Raw genomic sequence first — 11,303 nt, 5'->3', positions numbered from 1 at the left:
CTCAGGAAACAGGTTCAGGAAGGCCTGTCCATGAGCCAACTACACATAGGTGACCGTGCAGTCTGGCTTTTTTCACCCACGTATTTCTGTCATCTTATTTCCTGTTGGAACCATGTTTCCTCCTGCACCACGGCCACCGGGCCACCACCAGCACCTGGCAGATGCTCTGCAGCTCGTTTCTGCGGTCCACCCTGGTCATGTCCGGTGGCATCCGGAGCTGCGCAGTGTCAGCAGGCTGGGCCGTGTCAGGCCCCACCAGCTGGATGAAGAAGTGGGTTTGTTGAAACACACGGAGCTGGGGCAGCAGGTACGGCACATTCTGCGCCCCATTTTCTCATTTTTAATCGTTCATTGTTGCTCAGCATTCTGTTTTGGGTTGGTTTGGGTTTTGTCCCAGTGACCTGTTGCTGAAATGTCACCAGCATCTTTTCCCCATTGGCATTTTTCTCAGGAGCCCTGGTGGTGGTGTAGGTTAAGCTAACCAAAAGGACAGCAGTTCGAACCCATTCACCACTTTGAGGGAAAAAACATGGCCGTCAGCTTCTGTAAAGATCTCAGCTCTGGAAGCCCTGGGGAGCAGGTTGGCCCCTTTGTAGGGTCACTGTGAGTTGGAATCAACTCAATGGCTTGGTTTTGGGGTTGGTCATTTCCGGTTCTTTTTCGCTGCAGTGAGAGATTGTAGATGTACACAGTCTCACCCATGGGCAAGGGCACTGCAGGATGACCCTCTAGCTAGGGATGGCTGCTTGCAGGGCCTGGACCCAGGTATTTGGAAAGGTGCTGCCCAGTACACTTCAATATATGAAAGGCTCTTTTCCCCCATTTCTTTTCACCTTTTCCTCCCTTCCCCCCCTTTTTTTTTTAATTTAGTGTGCTGTCGAATCGCATGTGACTGGCACAGGAGGGGACTGCCCCTCCTCCAGCAGAGCATCTGGTGGATTCGAACCATGTATCTTCAGGATTGCAACACAGCTTCTTGCCACTAGGCCACCAGAGCTGCCTTTCCCCATTCCTTTTTAAAAATTATCTTCATTTGCTATTGTGCAATTACCTTTTGTTAATTTGTGGTGCGTTATTTTTAAAACAAAAAACCTGAAAAACCTTTTATGTGAACAAATTAAAGTATATTCAACACTAGAGAGACTAGGATGAATTGGACTTTGCTGTCACTACACACATCAGGAATGTGGTCAGGATCAGAGGAAGACTCATCAACACCCTGGCTTATGCAGATGACATAGCCTTGCTTACAGAAGGTGATGGAGACCTGAATCAGTTTCTCCAGAATTAAAAGACTACAGTCTTCAGTTTGGTCTATAACTCAGCATCAAAAAAGCAACAACCTCACCATCAGATCAACAGGCAGAATCGAGATAGGTGGAGAAAAGAGTGAATTTGCCAATGGTAGAATTTGACTTGAATCCATAATCAACACTCATTGTAGCAGCAGACAAGAAATCAAAAGGTAGTGGGCACAGGGTATGAATAGACACTTTGCCAAAAAAGACATTCAGATAGCAAACACGTGAAGAAATGTTCTCAATCCCTAGCTATCACAAATGCAAAAAACAAAACAAAAAACCAGCTATAAGTAATAATCTCACCCTAGTAACAATAGCAAAGTTCAACAGAGCAACAAACAACAAATGCTGGCGAGGTTGTGGAAAAACTGGAACCTTTATTCACTGTTGGTGAGAGTGTAAAATGGTGCAACCACTATGGAGGGCAGGTTGGCGCTTTCTCAAAAAGTGGGAAGTAAGGGAGCTCTGGTGGCCTAGTGCCAAGAAGCTGCACTGCAATCCCAGAGGTAAGTGGTTCAAATCCACCAGATGCTCTGCTAGAGAAGGAGGGACAATCTCCTCCTGCACCAGTCAGATCCAATTTGACGGTACACACACAAAATCATTAATTAAAAAAAAAGTTGGAAATAGAAATTCCAGTTGACCCAGAAATTCCACTACTGGGAATATACCCTAAAGAAACCAGAACTGCCACCCAAGCAGATATATGCACACCCATGTTTATCATGGCTTTGTTTATAATAGCAAAGAGAAGGAAGTAACCCAAGTGCCCATCAACAAATGAATGGATAGAAAAACAAAGGTATGTCCACACAATATAATACTACACAGAACTGAAAAATATTGAACTTGTAAAACATTACACAACATGGGGGACCCTGGAGGATGTCATGCTGAGTGAAAGATCAATCACAAAAGGACAGATATTGCATATTGTCACTTATAATGCAGGTCTGACATGGGGGGTTGGGAGGAGAATAGGATAAAAGTGGATAGATAATGACCATTGCATTAGAACAGACGAAAGAAAGAACTTTCTAAAAAGAATATATGTAGGGGAGCTTTGGTGGCCTAGTGGCAAGGAGCTGCAACTACAATCCCAGAGGCGCACGGTTCGAATCCACCAGATGCTCTGCCGGGGAAGGAGGGACAATCTCCTCCTGTACCAGTCAGATCTGATTTGATGGTACACTCACACAAAAATAATAAAAAAATTTAAAAAAAGGAATATGTGATTAGGCATTAAGCATACGACAACAGCCTAGAATAAGAGGTACACCATTGCAAAGAGGACTTGGGGGAGGAAGGGAGGTAGGTAATTGTGCAACAATGAATGAATATTTTTTGAGAGTGAATTGAGGAGGGGGAAGGGAAGGAGAGGAGGTAAAATGTGCAATAATGAATGAATGAAAATCTAACTTCTCTGTATATATTTGTTTAAACCACAATTAAATTAAAAAAAAAAAACACACCCACAAATCAGAAAGGGGGAAAAAATCAAAAGGCATGTTGTATTGTGGAAATCGGCTGCCAAAGATTTCTACAAAGTTCTAAAAGAGCAAGGATGTCATATAAAGACTAACGTGCGACTGATGCGTATCATGGTATTTTCATTTATCTCCTATTCATCTGAAAGTTGCACAAAGAATAAAGACTGAAGATGAATGGATGCCTTTTAATTGTGGTGCCGGCAAAGAATACTGACTAACCCACAGCCTGCCAAATGAATAAGCAAATCTGTCTTGAAAGCAATGTAACCAGAGTGATTCTTAGAAACTTCATCTCACTTCCTTGGGGCATATTCTCAAGGGGAACAAGTCCTTGGAGAGAGACACCAAGCTGGGAAAACTAGGGAGCCCTAGAAAGAGAGAAAGACCCTCAACGAAGTGAATTAACACAGTGACCACCACGGTGGGTTCTGGCATGTCGACGTGAGGGTGGCACAGGATGGGGGAGGTGCAGATCTCTTGTTCCGAGGGTCACAGTAAGTCATCTTACGGTGACTCAGTGGCACCTAACAACACGTGGTCAGTCTTGTTTCAACCCTGCCTCCAACTCAGCCTCCCCCACTGGGTCATCTTGAAGCAAATCACAGACATTATATCATCTTATCTATAAAAACCTCAACATATAGCTCAAATAGATGATGCAGACAAGATAACCACCATATCATCACCACGCCTAAAGTTTATAGTAATGATTCAAGCTCATTGTCAGGCCTGCGTTTAAATTCCCCCAATTGTCTCTTAAATAGTTCTCTCTCTGCCTCTAACTGAGTTGAATGAAAGTTGGAAGAGTGAATGGTTTTCCTGTTGAACAATCTTGTGTCCTGACATGGGTTACAATCCACGCATTGTAACCGCGTGCCACCCGGTTCCTCCTGTGTTCCCCATTTCCATTCATCTGTCCTCCCTTCCCTTCCTGCCTGCCTTCTGAGCTCCTCTCTTAAACATTTGTTGTTGGCTGACAGTCTGTTCCAATCAAAATCCAAACAAAGCCGACGCCCTGCGTTGGTTGAGTTCCTTTTAAGTTTTAAATTCTGACTTCCCCCCTTTGCTTCTCCCCCCCTCCACCTTGCAACATATCTGCTGAAGAAACCAAGCTGTTTGTTTAGCAGAGCTTCCGTCTGCTGCCTTCCTCGTGATAGTTTATCGCATTCCTCTGAACTTCCTGTAAACTACTGCTCAGATTCAGTTTCACTATTTTTTGGCAAGACCGCTGCAGGAAGTGCTGTGCTCTCAGCCAGGGGCGCACACAGCCTGACTGGGCCTCCTTCAGTGCTAGGAGCAGCTGTGGGGCTTTCTGCCCAGGCCCATGGGGTGCATTGTTTTTATTTTTCAACATTTTGCAACTTTACAAACACGCAGCAAAGTTGAGAAACCTGTACCACTAGGTCCTACAGTTAACATGCCACTAAATTTGCTGCTAACCGAACAGTTGGTAATCTGAGCGCACCCAGGAAGAAAGGCTTGGTAATCTATTTCCGAAAACTCAGCCACTGAAGACTCTGGAGCACAATTCTACATCAATACATGGAGCTGCTCTGAGTCGAGGTAGAGTTGACAACAACCTATGTGCTTCTGTGTATGGCGTCTCTCCTCTCCCTATCCCAGTAACCATCTCATGATTGGGGTGCCACTGAAAATTTGCAACAAACCAGAAGGTGGATGCCATTATTTTTAGTAGTACTGGTTAGTTTGGGTTTTTTTCTTCTTCTTCTATTAAAAAGTCCTTATGCACACCCATGTTTATCACAGATTTGTTCACAATACCAAGAGTTGGAAACAAGTGCCCATCAACAAACAAATGGATAGAGAAGCTCTGGTATATAGAATGCTACACTGCATTGAAAAACAAGGAACTCATGCAATATTATTCAAAATGGGTGACCCTGGAGGACATTATACTGAGTGAAATAACCCAGTCACCAAAGGACAAATACTGCATGGTGCCACTGTTGTAAAATAGGACAGGTTGGGGGGAGACTGAAAAAGATGGGTTCAATAATGTATACTGCATTGAAACAGATGAGGGAGAAAACTGTTTAAGAGGGGTGTGTATTAATTAGGTATTTTTGTCATGACAGGAGTCCAGAGCGAAGGCTGCATAGTGGAGTGGACCTGGGGGGAGGGTTTATAAAACAATGAAAGAATTTTTTTTTACTTTTCTAAGAGGGTAGTGTACTGGAGGGGGGAAGGTTGGGAGGGGTGAAAAGTGCAACAATGAATAAGTGGAAATCCAAAGTCTCTGTAAATTTTCATTGAAATTAATAATCTTTTTTTAAAAAAGAAAAAGCCCTGCTGGGGTTTTAGGATGGCTTCTGCTTGTCCCAGAAGTGGGCAAACACTGTTATCTTTGCAGTCTAGAGCTGTTTCCCCATCTGAAGGGGCCCTCGTCATCTCCCAACTTCCTGAGCCTTTCAGAGCAAGTCACGTCACTTGTTTGAACATGTTTATTCAGCTGCGAGATGGGGAAAACCAGCAGGCCCTGTGAGCCTTGGGTGCGGGTTGGACATGTGCCAGGCTGCACGCTAAGCTCCCTGCCATCGTGGTGATGTGTTGAGATGACAAAAGAAGCGCAGGCTCCACCCCTAGCTCCCTGAAAGCTTGTCCCCATTCCTGCCCGTGTTATACACATCGGGGGGGGGCGGGGGTGTGGAATAGGGACACTGGCTACCTGGCCTCCCTTGCCCCTTTCTGGAGAGCTCCAGACTTGAAGGAAGTGTAGTCCAGTGAGCCGGGCAAAGCCTGCTGGGAACAAAATGATAAGAAGTGCAACAATGAATAAATGGAAATCCAATTATTCATTGTGGTGGTCAGCGCTCTTCTCCAATACCACAATGCGAATGCATCTATTCTTCTCCTTTCATCCTTATTCACTGTCCAGCTCTCAGGTGCATAGCAGGTGACTGAAAAGATTGTGGCTTGAATCAGGCCTTAGTCATGAATAAATGACTTAGTCATGAAACTAACCTCATTGTTGCACTTTTCACCCCTCCCAACCCAAAAAGTGGCCAAGCCTGGGGCAGGGCCTCCAGGAAGTGGTCTAGAGGAAAGTGGTGGTCACCCCATGCTCCATCACAGAGTGATTCCTCTGGGCTTGTGATCCAGCCGACCTGGCCAGGGCTGCACCCAGCTGGATGCCCAGGGCTCTTCTACACCCCACAGGCAGCCACCACCTGCATCTACAAATGGCTCTGTAGTATGGAGGGACAGGATGGCTGCCAGGACCCCCTTAAGGAGCAGTGGAGCCAAGCACAGCTCGATGGCCTGAGCCTCTTGGACCCCAAGTCCAGGGAGAAGACCAGGACACAGGCCTGAGGGCTGAGGGTGCTGTCAAGACTCCACTTGCCTGTGGGACCCCTAGCCTGCCATACCCTCCTCAGAAGGGGACTGGAGTGTTGCTGGGAACAGTGAATGGCGGTGCTCACCCCTGCTCCCTGTAGGCCAATGTGATTGGCTCCCTCTCCAGAGCCAGAAAGAAGTTCATGGCCAAGGTGAACCCCTGGTATGGAAACCACACACAGGGCCCTGAGAACCTCATCTGTGGTGGTCAGACAATCACCTAGCGTGTCCAGGACACAATCAACTAGAAAGACACCTCGGGAGTAACAGCTTACAAGGCCTGGGCCTTTCTGGCAGGAGGCGGAGGTTTGCTGGTTATTTCCTGGCTGGCACAGCACTGGGTGGGTACCAGATGGGAGTGCCTACAGGCACTGAAGGCTGCACTTTCTCAGATAGCTATCTGTTCTTTTGACAGTCCATGGAACAGTCAGCGCTCTTCTCCAATACTACAATGCGAATGCATCAATCCTCCTTCTTTCATCTTTATTCATTGTCCAGCTCTCAGGTGCATAGCAGGTGATTGAAAAGACTGTGGCTTAGGGGAGCTCTGGTGGCCTAGTGGCAAGGAGCTGCAACTACAATCCTAGAGGCGCACGGTTTGAATCCACCAGATGCTCTGCCGGGAAAGGAGGGACAATCTCCTCCTGTACCAGTCAGATCTGATTTGATGGTACACTCACACAAAAATAATAAAAAATTCTTTAAAAAAAGAAGAAAAAGAAAAGACTGTGGCTTGAATCAGGCTTTAGTCATGAACTAACCTCATTTCTTTTCAGTACTTTGAAGAGATTAAAAGCTGACTTTCCCAACGCTAGATACATCTCCACATTTTCTGACTGCTGCTACCAAGGGTGTTGACCGTGCAGCGAAGCAAGCTGAAATCATTGACAATCTCAATCTTTTCTCCCTCTATCATGATGTGCCTATTGGCTTAGTGATGTGGATTTCTGTTTTCTTGATGTTGAGATGTAATCCATATTGAAGCCTGCCGTCTTTGATCTTCTGCATCCGCAGCAAGTGCTTTAAGCCCTCTTCACTTTCAGCAAAGATTGTGTCATCTGCATAAAGCAGGTTGTTGTAGGAAAATTAGAAAGTGGAATGCAATACTCCCTAACCCTATCAAACCCCTAAAAACATAAAAAGGCAGTTCCCCTAAAGTGTGGCCAGCAATACTTTTTTTCTCTCCTAGAGAGAAAAGTTGGGGTAATTGCCTTGAGAGCAGGGGGACCCTTTAATAACACCAAAAAGTAATTGCCAGGAAAGGAGTGCATGTTTCTGAACTTGGCCTCTGCTTGAGGAGGCTCTTTGATACTAAGAAACGCCAGGACACATGGAGGTCTCCAGGGAGCTCATACCAAGGACTTTCCTCCACAGCCAACAGAGAGGGCCTTCCCCTCCCACTGACACTCTGAAGTTCAGTCTCTTCCCTTCCGTAGAGGGTGTGAGGAATGAATGTGTTCGTTGAATTCATCCTCTGGGGCATCTCTGTTATAGCTATAACTGAATCACAAAGCCAGAGGGAGGTGGACCTCATTACAGAGCCCACAGTAACGGACTGCAGGGCGGAGAAGCCTGTCTTCCCCTGGGAACCACTGAACCCACAGCTTTCTTGGTCCTGATCCTGAGTTACAGATTATTCATTCTGATCACTGGTTATCCTTGCTTTGATAAATCACATCATTTTCCCCCCCTTCTTTTTATTATTAGTGAGGCTAAACACTGACAATGATGTGTCAAATGCATTAATGGCTGGTTACCCAATGCAGACAGAGAGTGGGGTGGAGCTCTCTGATTAAAACAAGCTTGGAAGGAGGAATGGCATCCACTTCTCTAATAGCTTGCCTCTGGAAACCCTATGAACCTGGAGAGAGGATGAAAGGCACCCAAGCGTCGAGGACTCTCCTTCATAGGGTCGCTATGAGTGGCCTGCAACTCAAGGCACTTAACAACAACATTTATTATTATTATTATTATCATCATCATCATCATCATTAATTTTGATGAAAACTTACAGAGATTTTGGATTTCCATTCATTCATTGTTTTGTTTTTCTCCCTGCCCACCTCTCCCTCCCAGTACACTCTTCTCTTTGAAAAGTAAAAGAAAAATTATTTCATTGGTAAACAATCCCTCCCCAAGTCCACTCCACTATGCAGCCTTCATTCTGGACTCCTGTCACTACAATAATACATAATCATATATCCCTTTTAGACAGTTCTCTCTCTTATCTGTTTCTATGCAATATACATAATTTATCCCATCTTTCTCAGTCTCCCCCCAACCCCAATGACAGTCCTGTTTTACAACAGTGTCACCATGCAATATTTGTCCTTTTGTGTCTGAGATTCACTCAGCACAATGTCCTCCAGGGTCACCCATTTTGAATAATATTTCACGAGCTCCTTGTTTTTCAATGCAGTATAGTATTCCATTGTGTGAATATACACCTCAGCTTCTCCATCCTTTCATCATTTTTTTAAATTATTATTAATTTTCATAAACATTTACAGAGGTTTTGGATTTCCATTCATTCATTGCCCTTTCATCATTTTAAGTATGGGAGTTCCGTGTGGCCACTGTGCCCCAGCCCATGGGTTCTTCAACGTGGGCCTAAGGAGGGTAAGTGGGACTGAGAAGGGACAAGTGGCGTGAAGAATGGAGACAAGACAGGATTCTGATCAAGTCTCGTTTATTAAGGCTTTTCACAGGGCTTATATAGAAAACCCTGTGCAGCTGTCTTACGTGGGCTGGGTTGCTATAGAAATCCAGCCTTAGGATATCAGTCCGCAGCAGGGATGAGGAACATGCCCTAAAGCATTGAATGACAGGAACTGAGCCACTGAGGCAAGCGTTTTTCCAGGAATGGGTGGGGTAGCCTAGACTGAGCTCAGCCTGCTGTGAGTCAGGCACGAGTGTATGAAAAGTAGTCCACAGACAAATTAGAGTTGCTCATGCCAGAGCCAAGACCCATTGAGGATAACTTCCCACACCACTGCAGTGGGCTAACCCAGAAGAGAAGCTGAGGGAGAGACAGGTGACAGAACTGGCAAAAGAAGGTTGGAGGGAGACGACCGTGCATTTCGGGGCTGCGAGTGCTGAAGAGAACAGCATGGCTGGACAGGTGACCCTGAGCCAGACCCAGGTGTGCGGGATCCTCTGGGAAGAGCTGTCCCAGGGAGATGCCCTCCACCAATCTGACACTCACTTATTCATCACCATGAGTGCCTTGGGCGACTTGGCCAAGAAAAAGATGTATCCCGCCGTCTGGTGGCTGTTCCGAGATGGCCTTCTGCCCCAGACACCTTCATCGTGGGCCATGCCTGCTCTCTCCTCATGGTGGCCGACATGCACAAACAGAACGAGCCCTTTTTCAAAGCTGCCTCAGAAGAGAAGGTGAAGCTGGAGGAGTTCTTTGTGCTCAGTTCCTCCGTGGCTGGCCAGTACGATGAGCTCACTTCCTATGAGCACCTCAACAACCACATAAACGTCCTCCACCAGGGTGCCCAGGCCAACTGCCTCTTCCACCTGGCCCTGTAACCCATGGTTGATGAGGCTGTCACGAAGAACATCAGTGAGTCCTGCATGAGCCAGAAAGGCTGGAACCGCATCATCATGAAGCCCTTTGGGAAAGACCTGCAGAGCTCTGACTGCCCGTCCAGCCACATTGCCACCTTGTTCCGTGAGGACCAGACCGACAGCGTCAACCACTATCTGGGCAAGGAGATGGTCCAGGATCTCATGGTTCTGAGTTTTGCCAGCAGGACCTTTGGCCCCGTCTGGAACCGGAGAAACATCACCAGTGCCTTCCTCACTTTTTATTTTACTTATTTTAAATTTTTTGAATTTTATTTTATTATTTTTGTGTGTGTGTACCGTCAAATTGAATCTGACTGGCACAGGAGGAGATTACCCCTCCTTCACCAGCAGAGCATCTGGTGGATTCGAATCGCGTACCTCTGGGATTTCAGTGCAGCTTCTTGCCACTAGGCCACCAGAGCTCTCTGTCAACCTCACTTTCAAGGAGCCCTTTGTCACTGAGGGTCATTGGGGCCACTGTGATGAGTTTGGAATCTTTCAGGATGTGATGTAGAGCCATCTCCTACAGATGCTGTGTCTGGAGGCCATGGAGAAGCCTGGGCCCACTGACCCAGATGATGTCCAGGATGAGAAGCTCAAGGTCTTAAAGTGCATCTCGGAGGTGAAGGCTGATGACGTCATCCTAGGCCAGTATGAAGGAAACCCGAAAGGGGAGGGCAAAGCGACCAAAGGGTATCTGGACGACCCCAAAGACCCCCAGGTTCCACCACAGCCACCTTCGCTGCTGTTGTCCTCTGTGTGGAAAACGAGTGATGGGATGGTGTGTCCTGCATCCTGCGCTGCGGCAAGGCCCTGAATGAGCACAAGGCCAAGGTGTGGTTCCGCAACGTGGCCAGTGACATCTTCCACCCACAGCACAAGTGAAACGAGCTGGTCATCCGTGTACAGCCCAACCAGGCCATGTATGCCCAGATGATGACCACAAGCCTGGAATGTTCTGCAGCCCAGAGGAGTCGGAGCTAGGCCTGACCTGAGGCAACAGGTACAAGAACGTGAGGCCTCTGAGCACCTCATCCTCAATGTCTTCTGCGGGAGCCAGACGCATTTTGTGCTCAGTGACGAGCTCCGGGGGGCCGGGTGCATCTTCACCCCACTTCTACACAGGATTGAGAAGGAACAACCCCAGCCTGTTCCTCACATCAAAGGCAGCCGAGGGCCCCGCAGAAGCAGACGCCCTAATGAAGAGAGTGGGCTTCCAGCACGAAGGCACCTATAAGTGGGGGAACCCCCACAAGCTCTAAGCACCTGTTTCCTGTTTCTCTTGGCCTGTCTGAGCTTTGCCCCCTACCACCCCCACCTCAGTCCGTCTTTGGGACCACAAGCCTCACCCCACATTCCCTGGAGCCCAGACCCGGGCCAGCCTGCTGCCTCAGCCCTGAGCCCTAGTTACATTCCAGAACCCTCACGCCCAGGGCCAGCAGCGCTGCAGGTCCAGGTCACCAACCCCTGGGGTCTTTAACCACACCAGCTCTCTCCAGTTCCCCTCGTTCACACTCTGGGGAAACAAAGGTGGCAGCTGGGCCTCTCTCCAGAAATCCCTGCCTTAAAGCTCTCAGCCCAC

At 47.3% G+C, this 11,303-nt stretch overlaps 1 pseudogene; it reads left to right on the top strand.

The window, feature by feature from the left end:
- Window positions 1–9,254: 9,254 nt before the first annotated feature.
- Window positions 9,255–10,983, top strand: LOC102854896 (annotated as a pseudogene).
- Window positions 10,984–11,303: the final 320 nt, after the last annotated feature.

This window comes from Elephantulus edwardii, unplaced genomic scaffold (genome assembly GCF_000299155.1).
Source record: "Elephantulus edwardii isolate Elephantulus edwardi_28Jun2011 unplaced genomic scaffold, EleEdw1.0 scaffold00237, whole genome shotgun sequence".
In the NCBI taxonomy this organism is placed as follows: Eukaryota; Metazoa; Chordata; class Mammalia; order Macroscelidea; family Macroscelididae; genus Elephantulus; species Elephantulus edwardii.
Note: the sequence above shows the minus strand (reverse complement) of the source record. Positions and strands in the feature narration are given on the sequence as shown.